We start from the raw sequence: 22,463 nt of genomic DNA on the forward strand, positions 1-22,463 counted from the left end.
AATGTCTCTGCTTTAGAATATGCTGTCTAGGTTGGTCATAACTTTTCTTCCAAGGAGTAAGCATCTTTTAATTTTTCATGGCTGCAATCACCATCTGCAGTGATTTGGGAGCCCCCCAAAATAAATTCTGTCACTGTTTCCACTGTTTCCCCATCTATTTCCCATGAAGTGATGGGACCAGATGCCATTATCTTAGTTTTCTGAATGTTGAGTTTTAGGCCAACTTTTTCACTCTCCTCTTTCACTTTCATCAAGAGGCTTTTTAGTTCCTCTTCACTTTCTCACATAAGGGTGGTGTCATCTGCATATCTGAGATTATTGATATTTTTCCTGGCAATCTTGATTCCAGCTTGTGCTTCATCCACCCCAGCGTTTCTCATGATGTACTCTGCATAGAAGTTAAATAAGCAGGGTGACAATATACAACCTTGATGTACTCCTTTTCCTGTTTGGAACCAGTTTGTTGTTCCATGTCCAGTTCTAACTGTTGCTTCCTGACCTGCATACAGGTTTCTCAAGAGGCAGGTCAGGTGGTCTGGTATTCCCATCTCTTTCAGAATTCTCCACAGTTTATTGTGATCCACACAGTCAAAGGCTTTGGCATAGTCAATAAAGCAGAAATAGATGGTTTTCTGGAACTCTCTTGCTTTTTCCATGATCCAGCAGATGTTGGCAATTTGATCTCTGGTTCCTCTGCCTTTTCTAAAACCAGTTTGAACATCTGGAAGTTCACGGTTCATGTATTGCTGAAGCCTGGCTTGGAGCATTTTGAGCATTACTTTACTAGCATGTGAAATGAGTGCAATTGTGCGGTAGTTTGAGCATTCTTTGGCATTGCCTTTCTTTGGGATTGGAATGAAAACTGACCTTTTCCAGTCCTGTGGCCACTGCTGAGTTTTCCAAATTTGCTGGCATATTGAGTGTAGCACTTTCACAGCATCATCTTTCAGGATTTGAAAGAGCTCAACTGGAATTCCATCACCTCCACTAGCTTTGTTCGTAGTGATGCTTTCTAAGGCCCACTTGACTTCACATTCCAGGATGTCTGGTTCTAGGTGAGTGATCACACCATCGTGATTATCTAGGTCGTGAAGATCCTTTTTGTACAGTTCTTCTGTGTATTCTTGCCACCTCTTCTTAATATCTTCTGCTTCTGTTAGGTCCATAGCATTTCTGTCCTTTATTATGCCCATCTTTGCATGAAATGTTGTCTCGGTATCTCTAATTTTCTTGAAGAGATCTCTAGTCTTTCCCATTCTGTTGTTTTCCTCTATTTCTTTGCATTGATCACTGAGGAAGGCTTTCTTATCTCTTCTTGCTATTCTTTGGAACTCTGCATTCAGATGCTTATATCTTTTCTTTTCTCCTTTGCTTTTCACTTCTCTTTTCACAGCTATTTGCAAGGCCTCCCTAGTCAGCCATTTTGCTTTTTTGCATTTCTTTTCCATGGGGATTGTCTTGATCCCTGTCTCTTGTACAGTGTCACAAACCTCCGTCCATAGTTCATTAGGCACTCTATCTGTCAGATCTACTCCCTTAAATCTATTTCTCACTTCCACTGTATAATCATAAGGGATTTGATTTAGGTCATACCTGAATGGTCTAGTGGTTTTTCCTACTTTCTTCAATTTGAGTCTGAATTTGCTAATAAGGAGCTCATGATCTGAGCCACAGTCAGCTCTCGGTCTTGTTTTTGCTGACTGTATAGTGCTTCTCCATCTTTGGCTGCAAAGAATATAATCAATCTGATTTCGGTGTTGACCATCTGGTGACGTCCATGTGTAGAGTCTTCTCTTGTGTTGTTGGAAGAGGGTGTTTGCTGTGACCAGTGCGTTCTCTTGGCAAAACTCTATGAGCCTTTGCCCTGCTTCATTCCATATTCCAAGGCCAAATTTGCCTGTTACCCCAGGTGTTTCTTGACTTCCTACTTTTGCATTCCAGTCCCCTATAATGAAAGGGACATCTCTTTTGGGTGCTAGTTCTAAAAGGTCTTGTAGGTCTTCATAGAACCGTTCAACTTCAGTTTCTTCAGCATTACTGGTTGGGGCATATACTTGGATTACTGTGATATTGAATGGTTTGCCTTGGAAACAACAGAGATCATTCTGTCGTTTTTGAGATTGCATCCAAGTACTGCATTTTGGACTCTTTTGTTGACCATGATGGCTACTCCATTTCTTCTGAGGGATTCCTGCCCACAGTAGTAGACATAATGGCCATTTGAGTTAAATTCACCCATTCCAATCCATTTTAGTTCGCTGATTCCTAGAATGTCGACATTCACTCTTGCCATCTCTTGTTTGACCACTTCCAATATGCCTTGATTCATGGACCTAACATTCCAGGTTCCTATGCAGTATTGCTTTTTACAGCATTGGACCTTGCTTGTATCACCAGTCACATCCACAGCTGGGTATTGTTTTTGCTTTGGCTCCATCCCTTCCTTCTTTTGCTTTGGCTCCATCCCTTCATTCTTCATTCTTTCTGGAGTTATTTCTCCACTGATCTCCAGTAGCATATTGGGCACCTACTGACCTGGGGAGTTCCTCTTTCAGTAGCCTATCATTTTGCCTTTTCATACTGTTCATGGGGTTCTCAAGTCTAGAATACTGAAGTGGTTTGCCATTCCCTTCTCCAGTGGACCACATTCTGTCAGAAATTTCCATAGCAGGTAACAATATTTATCCACTAGCTCCCACATCCTATTGATGAAAGCATTCCCCCAAGAACAATAACTCTCTCACACTTTCAGGCTGGGCTTGTTCACAGCACGAGTTCCCTTGCATTGGAGAAAGCTTCGTGAGGAAGGAAACTTGAAGCAGATGAGTTGGAATGCGGTAAGTCTGAGCTTGCACGAGCCCTTCTACCACAACTGCAGCTGAAATCAGTGGTGAGACAATGGAAGGTGATAAGGGCACTAGAGGTGCTTGTTAACAACTGTCAACCTACAGAAATACTTGATAGAGGTGATGCATTCAAATGAGCACAAGGTTGCCGCAGGCCTGAGTGTTTGTGGAGGCCTCCTCAGGAGGTTGGACTCCAACTGAGCCTGGAAAGGACTGATGGAATTTCTTATGCCAGAAATTTTGCAACACAGTAAGATTGGGAGTTTTCCAAAGTCTGGCTGTGCTAAAGGCAGCTATTATATATTCCTGTGCATTATACGCCCATGATTCAGCCTATATACTATTTCTCGGAGTAACATGACACTGAGGTGATGGCATTTAGGCATCTTTCAAATATCTGCCTGGGGTTTGACACCAAAAAATATTCCCTCAATTCAAGTGATTTTAGAGTACTAGAAATTACAACAAAGTTAACAGTGGTTATTTAGTTCCTGTGAACAAAAAGCACAGCCCATGTTATTTCAACTTAAAGAGAATTTTGACAAACTAAGATACTGCCACTGAGTAAATCAGGTGACACATTTCCCTTTGAATTTTCATAGCCTAGCTTATATGGAATCTGAAAAACAAAAATAAATTTCTCATATTCAGCCATCATGTCAAAGTGTTTACAATCTTAATGTAAAAGGCAAGTCTTTCAATAAATAATTTTTTCATTCACCTCATCTTTGTTATTGTTGCCAGTGTAGTCGGCTCATAATGGAATAAATAAAACTCCATTTCTCTTAAAATGTATACGATATTGACTTGATCTAAACCCATCTTGCATACTCCCTAATGTATTTTCAGGCATACAAATAACAGATTTACAAATGCATACATTTATTTGTTCATCTCTTTCCTCCTTTGACATGCATTCACTGCCACCGAAGTGAGATTCCTTACTCCTCACTCCTCTCTTCCCCCCTGTGAATAATTTCTTTATAAACAACTGCTAACCTGACTTAAGTTGTTAACACTATATAGAAAGGCATAGAAATATATACAAGAATCCCATGGCTGCAAATCCTATCCGTTCCCCTTTTCCCCCAGGTCAGTGGCCCTGTGTGAGTGTTCTGTGCTCTGTCCACCCCTAACCTCTTCCTCTTTCATCATCTCAGATGAAGGGAATTCCCACCAGAGACAACTGCTTACACTTAGAGGTCCTTTAAAAATGTCCTCCTTCTTTCCTTCCCTTCTCCAACTTTTGACAGTTTCCTCAGGGAAATGCCTAACTCTTTGCTCAGTAAAATGAGATAATATTCCTGAATACAATCTGTGAATTATAAAGCAAAAAACAAAGGTTATTGTTATCACTTACGATCTCCCCAAATAACCCAAGTTAGAACTGAGTAGAGCCCATGATATGTGTTTCAAAAAAAGAGAGAAAACTCAGAAGTTTCATAAATAAAGTTTCCTTTATCATTCCAAAAGTATACATAGTAGGTGAGAAATGTACTAATCTATAGAAATAGAAAATAAAATATGTGACCTAAGTCTGAGCACCCAAAATTAGCCCATTTTTTGGCTCTGTCTTTTTATCTATGCATATTTTCTCATAGGTATGGCCTTGTTTGGGCTTCCCTGACAGGTCAGCTGGTAAATAATCTGCCTGCAATGCAGGAGACCCCGGTTTGATTTCTGGTTTGGGAAGTTAACTTGGAGAAGGAATAGGCTACCCACTCCAGTATCTTGGGCTTCCCTGGTGGCTCAGCTGGTAAAGAATCCCCCCTGCAATGTGGGAGATGTGGGTTTGATCCCTGGTTTGGGAAGATCTTCTGGGGAAAGGCATGGCAACCCACTCCAGTATTCTTGTCTAGAGAATCCCCATGGACAGAGGAGCCTTGCGGGCTATAGTCTACAGAGTCGCACAGAGTCAGACAAGACTGAGTGACTAAGCACACAACACATGGTCATGTCTATAATTTTGCAGCCTGCCCTTTCAGTTAACATCATAGTACAAAAACTCTTTTTATTATTATATACTCCCATTACATCCTATAGAAGTAATATTGCATTGAAATTTTACACAATAAAAATGCCAGCACAATTAACTTCTTAAATCTTTGAAGGTATTCAGACATCTATAATTTAAAACATCCATAAATTTTTCCAACTATCCCTTCTAATTAAACATACCCTCACTCAAACTATTAAAAATAAATATATGCATATTACATAGTTTAATTGTATGGTATACAATTATATCTCAATAAGTCCCTTGGACTGCAAGGAGATCAAACCAGTCAATCTTAAAGGAAATCAGTCCTGAATATTCACTGGAAGGACTGATGCTGAAGCTGAAGCTCCATACTTTGGCCACCTGATGTGAAGAACTGACTCATTGGAAAAGACCCTGATGCTGGGGAAGATTGAAGGCAGGAGAAGAAGATGATAGAGGATGAGATGGTTGGATGGCATCACTGATTTGATAGACATGAGTTTGAGCAAGCTCCAGGAGTTGGTAATGCACAGGGAAGCCTGGTGTGCTGCAGTCCACGGAGTCACAAAGAGTTGGACAAGACTGAGCGACTGAACTGAACTGAAAGCAGATACTAAAAAATAACAACAAATATAAACCATGTCCCCCAAATGTGATATTTTAATTAATTGATTGTGTGACAGGATGATTTATTGAAATATTAATTTGTGTTTTGGCCTGTGCATTTTTCTTTACCCTCAATCCAGATGTTAGTCTCAAGATTCTGAATTTTTTCTTCAGAGGCATTTGCATTAGCAAGCAAAAGCTGCATGAACCAACTTTGACTTCCAACTTGCATAAAAATCTAAACTCACTGAAAAGCTTATGCAAGCTTTCTTACAGATGGACAGGAGAGAGGGAGTATCCTTTGAAAGTAACCAGAAGGGAAAAGGAGGGCTGTTCTCAACTCTGGGAAAAGTCAACCGAACTCTGAGGCAGGTGGCACTGGATTGGGTAGCTGGCGGGCCAGAGTCCCAGCACTGGCACAATCTGTCTCACCCAAACTTGCCATGCCTCACCACTGTCATCAAATTATCCAACTGAACCCATAAGACAAAAGGCCTCCATGGGCTGGCACAGGTTCCAGTGGAAACTAGGGTTGACTCTGGGGTCAATAGAACACTTCCCAGGAACTTTGTGATCTTAAGAGAACCAGGTAATTTTGCATGAACCCTTGCAGTAAGCACAGATTAAAGCTATCAATAGCCTGGAAGCCAATGATGTGGACTCAGGTTCAAACTGGCTTCTAAGACAAAAAGAAATGCAATTGTTTTCATTAAGAGCATTCATGTTCACTATGGGCTTCCTTGGTGGCTCAGATGGTACAGAATCTGCTTGCAACGCAGGAGACACAGGTTCAATTCCTGGGTCAGGAAGATCCCCTGAAGAAGGGAATGGCTACCCACTCCAGTATTTTTGCCTGGAGAATTCCATGGACTGAGAAACCTGTTGGGCAAGAGTTCATGGGGTCACAAAGAGTCAGACACAACTGAGCTACTAACAAAACATGTTCACTGTACTAGTACTGCAACCGTATAGATTGCAATTGTTTTCTAAGTATCACCTCATATATGATATTACTACTCAATTTTTTAAAGGAAGTCTTTTTTCTCCCACAATGGAGTCAGTTCAGTTCAGTCGCTCAGGCATGTCTGACTCTTTGTGATCCCATGGACCACAGCACGCCAGGCTTCCCTGTCCATCACCAACACCCGGAGTTTACTCAATCTCATGTCCATCGAGATGGTGATGCCATCCAATCATCTCATCCTCTGTCGTCCCCTTCTCCTGCTTTCAGTCCTTCCCAGCAACAGGGTCTTTTCCAATGGATCAGCTCTTCACATCAGGTGGCCAAAGTATTGGAGTTTCAGCTTCAACATCAGTTCTTCCAATGAATACTCGGGACTGATCTCCTATAGGATGGACTGGTTGAAACTCCTCGCAGTCCAAGGGACTCTCAAGAGTCTTCTCCAACACCACAGTTCAAAAGCATCAATTCTTTGGCCCTCAGCTTTCTTTACAGTCCAACTCTCACATCCATACATGACTACTGGGAAAACCATAGCCGTATTACTCTATTTTAAACCTGGAAGGAATCTTGTAGAACTAGGACATCTAGTCATTTTATAGACTAAAAACTTGAACCTGACGAAGGTTACGTCAATCCTTCAGAGTCACAGTTTGAACCTGAGGTAGAATCGAATATCCTCACTCTTAGACAGTGCTGTCTCAAAGCAGGATCTGTAGTTATGACATTAGAGTGCTAGTAGATTGATGAGTTTAAGAATTTTCTATAGTTTGTCATGATCCACACAGTCAAACGCTTTGGTGTAGTCAATAAAGCAGAAGTAGATGTTCTTCTGGAACTCTCTTGCTTTTTTGATGATCCAGCGGATGCTGGCAATTTGATCTCTGGTTCCTCTGACTTTTCTAAATCCAGCTTGAACATCGGAAGTGCTCAGTTCACGTACTGTTGAAACCTTGCTTGGAGAATATTGAGCATTAATTTTCTAGCATGAGAGATGAGTGCAACTGTGCAGTGTGAACATTCATTGGCATTGCCTTTCTTTGGGACCGGGATGAAAACTGACCTTTTCCAGTCCTGTGGCCACTGCTGAGTTTTCCAAATTTGCTGGTATATTGAGTGCAACACTTTCACAGCATCAGCTTTTAGGATTTGAAAGAGCTCAGCTGGAATTCCATCACCTCCAAAAGCTTTCTTTGCAGTGATGCTTCTTAAGGCCCAACTAATTTGCACTCAAGGATGTCTGGCTCTAGGTGAGTGATCACACCATCAGAGTTATCTGGTTATCTATTAAGATCTTTTTTGTACAGTTCTTCTGTGTATTCTTGCCACCTCTTCTTAATATCTTTTGCTTCTGTTACGTCCATACCATTTCATTTCTGTCCTTTATTGTGCCCATCTTTGCACAATGAAATGTTCCCCTTATATCTCTAATTTTCCTGAAGCAATCTCTAGCCTTTCTTAGTCTATTGTTTTCCTCTATTTCTTTGCATTGATCACTAGGAAGGCTTTGTTATCTTTCCTTGCTATTCTTTGGAACTCTGCATTCAGAGGAATATTCAAGAAGCAACAGTTAGAACCGGACATGGAACAACGGACTGGTTCCAAATTAGGAAAGGAGTATGTCAAGGCTATATATTGTCACCCTGCTTATTTCACTCATATGCAGAGGACCTCATGCAAAATGCTGGGCTGGATAAAGCACAAGCTGGGGTCACAATTGCCAGGAGAAATATCAATAACCTCAGATATGCAGATGATATCACTCTTATGGCAGCTAGCAAAGAGAAACTAAAGAGCCTCTTGATGAAAGTGAAAAAGAAGAGCGAAAAGCTGGCTTAAAACTCTACATTCAAAAAACTAAGATCATGGCATCCGGTCCCATCATTTCATGGCAAATAGATGGGGAAACAATGGAGACATTGACAAACTTTATTTTCTTGGGCTCCAAAATCCCTGCAAATGATGACTGCAACCATGAAATTAAAAGACACTTGCTCCCTGGAAGAAAAATTATGACCAACCTAGACGGCATATTAAGAAGCAGAGACATTACTTTGCCAACAAAGGTCTGTCTAGTCAAAGCTATGGTTTTTTCAGTAGTCATGTATGGATGTGAGAGTTGGACTATAAGGAAAGCTGAGCACCGAAGAATTGATGCTTTTGAACTGTGGTGTTGGAGAAGACTCTTGAGAGTCCCTTGGACTGCAAGGAGATCAAACTAGTTCATTCTAAAGGAGATTTCATTCTAAAGAACACCACATTCTTCCCTCAATTGTTTCTTTTTTCCTATAGTGATCTTAGAAAGCCACATTTGACCTACATTTCTACTACTATAACATAAGGATAATGTAATTCAGAACTGAAGGACCAATGGAAACAACAACAAAAGATGCAAAAGTCAGAAATATTGTGAAATAAAAGACATGACATATGTGCGAGGGTTAGTGGTACATATGGGCTTCCCTTGTAGCTCAGTTGGTGAAGAATCTTCCTGCAATGCAGGAGACCCCAGGTTCAATTGTTGGGTTGGGAAGATCCCCTGGAGAAGGAAATGGCAACCCACTCCAGTATTCTTGCCTGGAGAATCCCATCATTTGAGCCTGGAAGGCTACATTCCATAGGGTTGCAAGAGTCAGACATGATTTAGTGACTAAACCACCACCAATGGTACACAAAGATATGCATCTGGTAATGCATACGATTATAATGAAGTAGATGCTTTTCACTAGTTGTATGTGGGCTAGAAAAATCAGTATGGAGTCACATAACTGTGCATGGTTTATCCTGACACGTGCAGAACTGTTCTTTTCACTGTCATCCTTTGCATGCTGGTTAAATACTTGTTATGCATTTTGTCACCATTGAAGCACTTTTCCTACTCACTAACTTAGAAGCAATTTAAGCAATTTTAAATTCCTACTCTGGGAAAATAAAAATGCCATTAGGAGAAAACACATTTACTTTGATTTATTCCTATCAATACATTGTAATTCAAAATATATTTTTCTGATTACATCTTTGTTCAATAATTGCAACTACACAGTATACTTTTTGTTGAAGGAATCAAATGTAATGTTTATCTTGAAACCAGTAAATTTTGTATCTGTTTGGGCTTTATTTATGAGAGTATTTTTTCTCATTATAAAATATAAATATGTTAACAGTTCTCTCTGACAGACAGATTATTTTGTGATATTACCAGGTCACAAATGTTGAAGTTAAAAGTTCAGAAATAGGGATTTCAGGGATAAATTAGAGGTATGGCCATCATAGATTTAAAAATACTATATGTAAAATAGATAAGCAGCAAGAAATGACTGTATACCACAAGGAATTATACCCATTAAAAGTGAAGTTGCTCAGTCATGTCCGGCTCTTTGCTACCCTGTGGACTGTAGCCCACCAGGCTCCTCCGTCCATGGGATTTTCCAGGCAAGAGTACTGGAGTGCGGTGCCATTGTCTTCTCCAGGGGACCTTCCCAACCCAGGGATTGAACCCAGGTCTCCCGCATTGCAGGCAAATGCTTTAACCTCTGAGCCATCAAGGAAGTTCACATCTTATAATAGCTTATAGTGGAATATAATCTGCAAAAGTAGTAAATCACTATGCTGTACGCCTAAAAAATCAAAGTGTTAGTCACTTGGTTGTGTCCTACTCCTTGAGACCCTGCCAGGACTGTATCCCACTTGGCCAGGCTCTTCTGTCCATGGAATTCCAGGCAAGAATACTGAAGTGGGTTGCCATTCCCTTCTCCAAGGGATCTTCCCAACACAGGGATTGAACCTAGGTCTCCTGCACAGCAGGCAGATTCTTTATCATTATAAGTCATCTATATTTCATTTAAAATAAATGACTTTTTACCTTTAAAAAAGGAAGAGAGGTCAATGCTCAACCAGCAGCCCTGACAAGACCTCATAGGGTTGAGGACCTCTGAGGAGTTTTCTCGTCTCAGTATCAGGTCCTGAGTGTTGTGGGATCAGAAACCTGATTTTGTCAAAATACCCATACTTAATCAATTCAACTAATCTTATTTAACAAATTCTCTGGGATTGATCTATAAACCCAGGTGCAGATTTATTTCTTTATAACAGTAGTAAGAACTTGGGCTATGAAGTCAGCAGAACTGGTTTCTGATCCAGGCTCACCACTAGTAACTCTGAGGGCAAACTGCCCTCTAAATTTCTCTGAGACTCAGTATTTGCATCTATCAAATGCAACTGTCAGGAGAATTAGAAGAAATATATAAAGTACCTAACACAATGCCCTGTTCTCAATGAATGCTGCTTATTATGATGAGCACGACTATGGAGACGACAGCAAACGAGGAGGAAGGGGAAGATGAGGGTGAGGAGGAGACGAGGCTGCAGGAATCATAAGGATTAGACTTATGTTAGTCAATCAAAGACAGTCTAGAGAGAATTAGAAGGCATTTGCTTAGCAGAGAATCAGAGTAAAGTGAATTGAGTAGAACATGATAAAAGCGTGGGCCTTCAAGCCATGAGGATGTAGTAGGCCCACCTCTACTCTAGGGATATGGCTCTGTGGCAGACAGGATAAGGCGTTTCTATTCCAGTACCTAGAACAGTGCCTAGCAGATGGTACTTAATAAAGAGTTCATGAATAAACAGGTCGAGTACCCCAACCCAGAGGACAGTGATAATTTCTTTGTCTTCGGTTCACCTATTTCAGGACTCTATACAGGCATTACTCTCTCCCATTTCTCTTCAGTTCCCACACTATATGACCACAGAATTTCTTCAGTAATACAATCAAATGTTTCACAGATTTTCCCATTACATCAATCACATTTAGACATTGTCTAATTAAACTCAAATCACTTTGTCATTCACTGTAATCATATTTCAAAATTCTCTGAGTTCTTCATTATAACCGAACAAGTGCTTAAGGTAGAGACTAGCTAAACACTCCTGAAAGTCATGTTTTCCTTTTCCTGGGCACACAGCTAGATTGTGTCTCATGCCCATGACTGAGTTTTAACCATTGGTAAGTGTGCACAAGTGATGTACATTTCTTCCTTTCCATAAAATCTTCCTATTTAAAATTCAGCTCCCTTGTCCCTGGCCTGGGTAGAGGGGCACCTGGTTGGTTCGTGGTGCCTGTTTCATATCAGTGAGGGACAAAACAACTCCTTGTTTATCCCAGCTTGGCTTTTGCTCTGTGCCCATGCCTGGTTCATGCCCTGGACACGTGGAAAAAAAATTCAGCTCCCTATCTCCCTTTGTCCAGATGAATGTAGAGAATCCTGTGGCCCCAGGAGATGGTAGAATCAGTGAAAGGAAAAGTCTGGGTCTGTAAATAATCACATGGGCCAAAGTCTGCCTCTCTTCTCACCATCACATGCACACATATCAACCTTCATTCGATTGTGATGTGAATGAGAAACATATCTTTATTGTATCAAGGTACTGGGACTTGAGGGTTATGCTTATAGCAGTTATCATGTTCTGACTCACTTAGAACAGTAATCATGTCACTTTACTGATTTTTATTTTAAATATGCATATATATTTCTTGAGAATATTAAAAAGTATATCTTGAGAACTTGGAACAATTTATTTTTTTCTGCTGTGTTTCATATTTACATGGTTACCCAAGCATGTTCTCTTTCTTCTGTCCTCTTAGTCACCCATATCACACTGAATCAATCAATCAGCAATCAATCCTGCTGCTAAATATTCATTACTCTTCATCCCCACTATCTTTACCTTGTTTATTAGATTCCTGAGTTTCCCACCTGGATCATTGAAATAACCTCCTATATTTTCTACTTGTCTTCAGTCTTTTATTCCTTCATCAGCCAGACTTTGCCAGGCTGGTCTTTCTGACATGAAAATCTGATTTCATCGTTTCTTTGCTTAAAATTCAGTAACTCCCCTTCACCTCCTAATTAACATCTAAAGAAACTAGCCTTCTTTTAGATCCTCTTTGCTTACATCTTCCTTATCACACACCCTAAGCTATTAAGGCTCAATGATTTCCAAGTGTGAGCTTAAAATATCTAGTTTCCCAGGCATTACTGAAAAGAGTTTTGGAATTTAGAAGTGGTCCTGGACCATTTAGTCATCATCTGCTGACTAAATAAATGATATAGCTTAAACACATATACATTACCACTGAATTAACATGCATGCAGTATATATGAGCTACTTTTATCACCATCATTTTCCAAATGTATTTTTTTTGCTATTATGATTAATAAAATTGCTTTTGAATGAAACTATTTGTAATACATTTCTCAGTTACAGGATATTAAATAAAACTACTGTCATGCACATTCGAGGCCCAATATTTTGGTGTTAAAAGGGATCCACTCGACTATCTGGAAACTACTGCTGTAGCCAACCCAAACTATTTGCAATTCTTTGAATGGGCAGTGACATTGATTCTGTACATGTGGTGGATTCTGTGGTTTGGCTTGATCAACCTCCATCCCACCTTACTTAGAAGTAAGTAAGCGTGCCTTCCTGTGTTGCAGAGACTAGAAAGCTAATGGCTTTCCTTCTTAAAATTTTTTGCAGCAAGAGCTCTGAATGCACAAAGTAGATGTGCTCCTGTGAGATTCAGAAATTTAAAACAGAGCTGAGGCCATGTTCCTGTTCTCTTGGCTGTCTTTCTATTGGCAAACAATTTTGCACAGATCCTTTGCTCTAAGAGTCCAGTGGCAGCAGCATCAGGACGGCCTTCCTGATCCTTCTTAGAGAATGACAATGTATTCTTGGTCTGAAGCAGTCCAGCGATGGCCTCAGTGGGAGAGTACTATAGTCTTTTGAGAATCACTCTTGGTAGGCCAGTCTATAGCCTATTCTGGTCCTTCCATGATTTTGTCCTAATCCCCCATGAATCTTTACTTTCTTAAAATGACCATATTGCTTTCTGTTTCCTGTACTGAACCCTGATGATCACAAGTCTTGGAAAATATTGCTCTAACATGGAATCATGTCCCCTCTCAACCCCTTATACTCTTGCTCTCAGTTCAAGTGTGTTCGTTTCTACGAAGCATTTACCAACCCCTGTAGCTGAGTCAAACACCTTCTTTTCTGTCCCAGCCATAATCCTAGGATGGTGCTTCTCACTATTGTACAACAATGGTCTATATTTGTCCATTGTTGTTATTGTTTAGTTGCTGAGTTGTGTCTGACTCTTTTGGGACCCCATGGACTATAGTCCACCAGGCTTTCCATGGGATTTCCCCGGCAAGAACACTGGAGTGGGTTGCCATTTCCTTCTCCAGGGGATCTTCCTGACCCAGGGATCGAACTCAGGTCTCCTGTATTGGCAGGTAGATTCTTTACCACTGAGCCACCAGGGAAGCCCTCACATTTGTCCATCACTTTTCTATAGAAGTTAACTAATAAAGCTTCTTTGTGTTACTCATTTGTTCCCAGGCTAGTGCACTATAAGGGCTCATGAAGTGAATGAGTGAAGAAATAGGAATGTCCATGAATAACAATTAACAACCCATAAAGAAGGAAACACAGTAGTATGTGAAAGGACGTGTAGTTTTTCTTGCAAAATGGTACCATGTGCAAGTATATTTAAAATAAGGATGGCCTGAAATGTCATAAATCTATATATATTCTTCTTAGACCCTTAACAAAGACAACCATATGGGCTAGACCAAAGATTGGCAATTTTTCTCTGTAAAGCTCCAGACAGTAAATACTTTAGGCTTTGTGGGCTATATGATTTTTGTCAGGACTACTCAACACAGCCATTTTCAAGAGAAAGCGGCCATGTTTCTAGTTTGAAAACTGACTCCAGACACAGGAGGCACAGAGACTGAAGACAGATACAGGCCACTCCAGACGGGCAGGAGACAGGTTTAATAAGCCACGGTGAGGTGTGGTGAGGAAAATCCCATGAGGTGAGGTGAGTCACATGAGGTGAGGTGAGATAAGTCACGTGAGGTGAGGTGTGGTGAGGAAAGTCACATGAGGTGAGGTGAGGTGGTGGCGGTAGGTCTCCACACCCGCCGCCAGAATCTTGAAAGCTTATACAGAGACCTTACCTCTGTTCAGTCAGTCATATAGTCAGTCCATATGGTCTCAACATCTTAGTCTTGCAAGGCTTTGACCTTAGAACAGCTCTCACTGAGGGAATGGTGGGCGGAAGGGCATTCCAAGACAGGGGAGCGTGTGTGGCACCTTCAAATGTGCCGGACCCACGTGCAGGTCAACCCGCGGTCACGCTGTTTCCATGACCTTCTCCAGCACATGCAGATACTCACATAAAACAGGTCATTTATAAGCAGTGGGAATGGTTGTGTGTGGTCCTATAAATCTTTATCTATGAACACTAAAATGTGAATTTCATATAATTTCCATGTCAAAAAACATTCTTTTGGGATTTTTTTTCAAGCATTACAAAAATGTAAAAACTATATAAAAATAGGTCGGGGTGGGAGTGAGCAATAAGAGTAAGCATATTTGGCCTGCAGGCAGTGGTTTGCAAGTCACCGGTTCAGGAGATTAAGGAAAAGCCTTGGTTTATAGTTTGGAGTGACTTTATTATTATTATTATTGTTTATTGGTAGATCTTTGTATGTCTTTCAATTTCTTCTCATGTAAAATGAAGATTATATTATGTAATAACATATTACTAATATAATTAATTCTGATATTATAATAGAACTGGACATGGAACAACAGATTTGTTCCAAATAGGAAAAGGAGTACATCAAGGCTGTATATTGTCACCCTGCTTATTTCACTTATATGCAGAGTACATCATGAGAAACGCTGGGCTGGACAAAGCACAAGCTGGAATCAAGATTGCTGGGAGACATATCAATAACCTCAGATATGCAGATGACACCACCCTTATGGCAGAAAGTGAAGAAGAACTAAAGAGCCTCTTGATGAAAGTGAAAGAGGAGAGTGAAAAAGTTGCCCTAAAGCTCAACATTCAGAAAACTAAGATCATGGCATCCAGTCCCATCACTTCATGGGAAATAGATGGGGAAACAGTGGAAACAGTGGCTGACTTTATTTTTCTGGGCTCCAAGATCACTGCAGATGGTGATTGCAGCCATGAAATTAAAAGATGCTTTCTCCTTGGAAGGAAAGTTATGACCAACCTAGACTCTGGCAGTTGGTGATGGACAGGGAGGCCTGGCATGCTGCAGTTCATCGGGTCACAAAGAGTTGGACACGACTGAGTGACTGAACTGAAGTAAAAATGTTTTGAGACCTTGAGGACAGGGCTTGTCACTTGTAGGTCTCTTAAAGTTTCTAAGTACTGGATTAATTTAAGTGTTTGACAGATAACATCTAATAGTAAGGCCTTAAAGTTCTATGTGTTTGGCAAAACTGTCAGTGAGCAGGTAAGAACATTCTCCCCTTCATTTATTGCATGAAAGGGAAGGAGGCAAAAATAATATGTAGAAGATTACCACCCCACTTTTGTTCCCATCCAAAAATGGACAAATCACCTTAATTGCAATTTTCAATAAAGCAGATGTCAAGAGATTATAAGCATTATACCTATTTTAGTTTCTAGGAGTAATTTTTTCTTGGAGTTTTTGAAAGACTCGAATTAGAGAGGTGGAAGGGACACCTCCCTCAACTCCCAGTTCACAGGTAAGAACGTCTTGGACGTAGACTGTTAAAGGGTAGTTAGTGGCAGGACACCACAGTGCTCTTTTTTACTTTATCAGGCTTTAAAAATAAATTATGCTCCTTTCTTTTAATAAAAATTTTCTAGTTCAGTTCAGTCGCTCAGTCGTGTCCAACTCTTTGCGACCCCATGAATCACAGCATGCCAGGCTCCCTGTCCATCACCAACTCCTGGAGTTCACTCAGACTCATGTCCTTCAAGTCAGTGATGCCATCCAGCCATCTCATCCTCTGTCGTCCCCTTCTCCTCCTGCCCCCAATCCCTCCCAGCATCAAAGTCTTTTCCAATGAGTCAACTCTTCGCATGAGGCGGCCAAAGTACTGGAGTTTCAGCTTTAGCATCATTCCTTCCAAAGAAATCCCAGGGCTGATCTCCTCAGAATGGTTGGATCTCCTTGCAGTCCAAGGGACTCTCAAGAGTCTTCTCCAACACCACAGTTCCAAAGCATCAATTCTTCAGCACTCAGCTTTCTTCACAGTCCAACTATCACATCCATACATTACCACTGGAAAAACCATAGCCTTGACTAGACAGACCTTTGTTGGCAAAGTAATGTCTCTGCTTTTCAATATGCTATCTAGGTTGGTCATAACTTTTCTTCCAAGGAGTAAGCGTCTTTTAATTTCATGGCTGCAGTCACAATTTGCAGTGATTTTGGAGCCCCAAAAGATAAAGTCTGTCACTGTTTCCACTGTTTCTCCATCTATTACCCATGAAATGATGGGACCAGATGCCATGGTCTTTGTTTTCTGACTGTTGAGCTTTAAGCCCACTTTTTCACTTTCCCCTTTTACTTTCATCAAGAGGCTTTTTAGTTCCTTTTCACTTTCTGCCATAAGGGTGGTGTCATCTGCATATCTGAGGTGATTGATATTTCTCCCAGCAATCTTGATTCCAGCTTGTGCTTCCTCCAGCCCAGCGTTTCTCATGATGTACTGTGCATATAAGTGAAATAAGCAGGGTGACAATATACAGCCTTGATGTACTCCTGTTCCTATTTGGAACCAGTCTGTTGTTCCATGTCCAGTTCTAACTGTTGCTTCCTGACCAGCATATAGGTTTCTCAAGAGGCAGGTCAGGTGGTCTGGTATTCCCATCTCTTTCAGAATTTTCTTAAAAATTTTCTAAGGTTAGGTCTAATCATGGGTTTACAACTAAATCATGTGTTTCCCTGAGTTGCAAAGGATTTCTGTTATATAAAACACAGAGATATAGTATAAGAAACCAATTTCTTATTTTTTATTGATGATACTAACCATCACCCAAGACCATAAACTGAGGATTGTGAGGGATAAAGATTCTATGACCTTAGAGACTGAGTCCAAGAGAGATAAGCAGAAAAACCATTCTTGCCACCTAATGGGTAAGCATCACTAAGCTGCTTTCTACTGCTCTCCTGTTGTATTTGAGAAATTAAGGAATAACATCCTACTTCTTTTAGGCACTCTAGCCTCTCATTTTTGCCTAAAACTGCCCAAATATAGTGAGCTCTGGCAACTTCACAAAAACAGGGAGTTCCCACCAGCTCTGTGTTTGAACAACTCAGACCTATCTTGATCATATTTAAAACTGGAACAACTCTATCTCTACTTCCAATCTCCATTCCTTGGTTCTTCTTCCATAACACTCATCCCACTTGGCATACAACATGATTAACTCATTTACGAGGTTTATTGGCTATTACATTTGTCCCCTCAACTAGAATGTAAGCTCCCTGATGGAAAGGATTTCTGTTTAGTTCTCTGATTGTTTACCTCAAATAGTGCCTTGCACATAACAGGCACTCAGGAAATATTTGCTGAATTAATAAACAAAACTGAGAAAGTGAAGACTAGGGAATCAAGGCACATCTTTGGACAGGATGTAAAGAAATGATGGGGACAGCAGAATCATAAGAGGGCAAAGGAAAAGAACACTCATGGAGTGTTATGACATGCAAGGGACAATAGGATATGCCCATAAACTTATTATCACAGCTACTATTATCCTCATCCTTCCAGTTGATGAATGAGGCTAGATAACTTGTTCAGGATCATTCAGCTGGTGAAGGGTAGAGCCAGGACTCAGTGCTCACACTGACTGCAAAGTCCATGTGTCTCACCATTGCTTTGTAACAGACTCTGTAATGCCACCCCCGTGAACCACAGTGCTGGTGCAGCCAGCTCGGCATATGCACCTGATTTTATTAAAGTGGCTAAATAGACAGGTTTCTGGTGTAAGATAGTAGCAGAGTCATGCTGAAGAGGTTTTGCTTTTCAGATTTACCACATAAAGGATGTCTGTTTCCAGTAAGGACTTCCCCCATGACACAGTGGTAAAGAATCCACTTGCAATGCAAGGAGGATGCAGGAGATGCAGTTTTGATCCCTGGGTTGGGGAAGATCCCCTGCAGAAGGAAATGGCAACCCACTCCAGGATTCTTGCCTGGAAAACCCCATGGACAAAGGAGCCTAGTGGGTTACAGTCCAGAGGGTTGCAAAGAGTCAGACAAGACTGAGCGACTGCACACACTGAACGAACACACACACACACATTTCCAGTAAAGCCAGAAGCATCTCCTGGCAGTCCAGAGGTTAAGACTCTACACTGCCAATGCAGGAGGCATAGGTTCAGTCCCTGGTCAGGGAGCTAAGATTCCACATGCTGATGGCATGCCCCTCCCTCCAAAAGTAAACTGGAATTGCTTCATCCATGAATTAATCCCGTAAACCAGGGAACTCAAATATCAAATCTTGTCGCGTTGCCTGGGCAGTAGACAATGGCTTAGTGAGTTAACTATTCACAGGTTCAACATATTGGGGCAGCCAGCATCAGACCCACCTCTGGGGCTTACCTGCCTCTTTACCTGCAATCACTTAGGCAATACAAAGGTAGAGATTTCCTCCTCGACTTCACAAGCATCTTTCCTTTCCTATTTCTCACCCCAGAACTTGAGTTGACACCTTTGTACATACGTAATTTTTTGGTTTACAAATTGGAACATAGAAATATAAATTTTACTGACTTCATGGCTAACAAATTCCTAGAAGCAGAATGAGACAGTAATCACAGGTATTTGGCTGATGTGATCAACATGGGTCTGGAGTAGTGATCAAAACGGAAGTGTTAGGGCTATATAGGTTAGGGATGTCATGGGGATATATGCCAGGGATACCTGAGACTTTAAGGACAGAGGGAAGTGGGGGAGAGAAAGGTCAGCTTTAACCAGTTTGACCATGAAGAGGTTTGCATAAACCAGGAGATCTCTATGGGTCCTAATCACACGCTTATTCATATTTGCTCCATCCTCAGCTCTTCTCTTCAGCAACAGGGATAAAATAAAAGTTTAGCTGTAACCATAGCAAGCAGAGGAAGACAGTTGTTTCTGAAGACTAGAAGAGACAGTAAATCATTTTTAATCAAGTGATTTGGAAAGGTTGTTAAGGCATAAAGAACAAATAGTTTTGTGTCCTGTGAGAGTTTTAGGGTGTCTCCCATAAATGTTTCATACAAGTTACTATTTAAATAATAGGCACATCCTGATGGAGTCTGTGGAGTAGAGCTGACTTGTGAAGCACCATCATTTATGTGGTCATGTCATTCTTCAGCTTAGATGCTGATAAAAATAAGCTGGGTTGGGATATTTATTTAAAATTTGGAGGAGACTTCCTCACATGTCAGGGCCAGGAATCTGAATTTGTAACAAGTCACTTGGGTGATTCTGATGAACCACACTTTGAAAGATGCCATCAAGACTGCAGAGTGCTAAGGATGCAAGGGTGCTGCTGCGGCTGCTGCTAAGTTGCTTCAGTCGTGTCCAACTCTGTGCGACCCCATAGACAGCAGCCCAACAGGCTCCCCCGTCCCTGGGATTCTCCAGGCAAGAACACTGGAGTGGGTTGCCATTTCCTTCTCCAATGCATGAAAGTGAAAAGTGAAAGTGAAGTTGCTCAGTTGTGTCCGACTCTTCACGATCCCATGGACTGCAGCCTACCAGGCTCCTCTGTCTATGGGATTTTCCAGGCAAGAGTACCGGAGTGGGTCACCATTGCCTTTTCCTAAGGATGCAAGGGTGACTTGGAGCTAAAAATGAGTTCTTGTTCGACTATAGACATATTAAGAAAACTAAATGAGACAAGTCAGAAGAGCATAAATACTTTGAAATTCTCCAAGGTCATCTAAATTACCGTGAACATCACTAGCTTTTGTAAAGAAAACAGAGGGAAATATTTAGTCCATTCTATCCATTATAATGACTGTGCTACTGTATTAAATTTTAGCAATCTTCCAAGAATGGTCCTCTCAAATCTCTCAAGCATTTTAACTATCATCTTCAGAATATAAAATTTCTATTTATCTTCTAGGGCTCTATATCACTGGACACAAAACATTATATGACAAGCTACACTTAAAATAAGAGCCACTATTTATTGTCAGAGACTGTTTTAATATGCAACATCTTGTTTGATTCTCACAATAAGCCTAACAGGTAGGAACCATTATAAACCTCATCTTACAGTTTATGAAACGGAGGACTAAGGCTTAGTAGGTTTAAAAAGTTTGCCCAATGGATGGAAACAAAATTTTTGGTGGTGAGTGTGCTGTAGTATAAATATACAGAAGTATAAATATACAGAAGTATAAATATAATGTTGTATACATAAAATTTATGTAATGTTACAAACCAAAGTTTCCTCAAAAAAGAAAAAAAAAATTTAAAGTTTATCCAAAGTCATGTAACTAGTAAATAGCAGAACCAATGTTTGAATTCAGATCTTTCTGTGTCCAGAAGCAGCAGTTCTAACCTCTAAGCAACTCTGTCTCCACTGGAAATCTTTGTCCATGAACATACAGAGATAAAGCAAATATCAATACAAATTGCATAGCTTACCAAAGATACACCACCCCTGTAGAGTAACAGGTCTATTTCATAAGAAATGACATAAAATCAAGCTTTAATTATACCTCTCCAAAATATAGACACAAACTAAAATCTCCATCAATATCCAGTGATTGCCATTCTTACCAGACATGCTTTAATTATGGAAATGGTCATTCTTATTGCCAGCATGTAAACTTTTTTGTTCAGTATAGCTACCACCTGAAACCTCCATTGTGTCATATTTTCTGAAATATCTTCTTATAACCACAAATACTTAAACTTTTCTTCTGAATACTAGTAGTACATTTAGCCTTACTGAACTTTCCGAAACAAACAAAATAATCTCTCCCTACCACTCACTACTACACACAAATTCTAGAGTTTTAAAAGAATCATAGTGACCCCCCCCAATCATAAAAGGACATGTCCCAAAGCGGTATTCTTTTCTACATAGAACACAAAGCCAATCTAAGAATCTAAAGATCCCATAATCCAGCCTTTTTCCTTAGCTAAGGAAAGCCTCTTTACTCTTTAAAACAGGTAAACCTTCAGTACCCTCAGAGCCTGCACTGCTCCTCTACTTTTAGATTCCTGCATCGCTGGAAACTGGCTTGCTCTGCCTCCATCCCTAATTCCGAGGAACACTTTGTATTATGTTGTGTCTCACATCCATCTCTGCTGCTGGACCATAAGCTCCGTTGGTGTGTGTGTGTTGGCTCAGTTTCTCAGTTGTGCCCAACTCTTTAAAACCTGATGGGTTCCTCAGTCCATGGAATTCTCCAGCCAAGAATACAGAGCAGGTTGCCATTGTCTACTCCAGGGGATCTTCCCAACCCAGGGATCAAACCCATGTCTCTTGGGTCTCCTGCTTTGCCAGGCAGAATCTTTACCACTGTGCCACCTTTAGCGCATTTTAATGGAAAGCCCCCATTAGCATGGACCACACCTATTGGGTATCTCTTACAATAACCACAGTACCTGGCACAGAGAAAGCACTTAATAAATGCTGTTGAATGAATTAATAAATGCGTGACCCATGATACTTAGTGGCTCCTAGAGCTTGGTTCTTTCTTGCAACCTCACTAGAATAGTGTGAACTTCAGTGGATGCCTCATTCTTCTTTACTTCACTTAGGATTGAAAAGCCACTGGTCTTGCAGATGACCACCAAGAATCTGGACCAGCTCCTCTTTACTCATCACTTTGTGACACCTGTTAAATTGCTGGCTTTTCCTCTTTTGGAGTGCTAAAGACAACTCCAGTTGGTGAAGGCAGATACAGCCTTTAAGTTGGGAAGGGAAGACTGGACAAAGCGATGGGGGAATGAAAAAGTAAGCGCTTTCTGCTGCCTGCTTTTCTCTTGTGAACAGAACAAGCAAGACTGGGGAGGATAAACAGGATACTACTGAGCAATTATGGTATAGTAGGAAGATACAGATCATCAAAGGCATACAGCAAAGGAGGCCTTGTCTTGCTACAGCCACTGACTTTGTTACCTTTGGAGCAGCTGAGGACTTAGAGGGCAGGGAGACCCTTATCCCTCAGTCTGATGTTGGGGACCCAGATGTTGCT

General features: G+C 40.8%; 1 non-coding gene across 1 annotated transcript; it reads left to right on the forward strand.

The window, feature by feature from the left end:
- Positions 1–11,468: 11,468 nt before the first annotated feature.
- On the forward strand, positions 11,469–11,607 carry LOC138431659 (small nucleolar RNA SNORA48). Its single transcript, XR_011253808.1, has one exon. It is a non-coding gene; the product is annotated as a small nucleolar RNA SNORA48 (small nucleolar RNA).
- Positions 11,608–22,463: the final 10,856 nt, after the last annotated feature.

This window comes from Ovis canadensis, chromosome 1 (assembly GCF_042477335.2).
Source record: "Ovis canadensis isolate MfBH-ARS-UI-01 breed Bighorn chromosome 1, ARS-UI_OviCan_v2, whole genome shotgun sequence".
Taxonomy (NCBI): domain Eukaryota; kingdom Metazoa; phylum Chordata; class Mammalia; order Artiodactyla; family Bovidae; genus Ovis; species Ovis canadensis.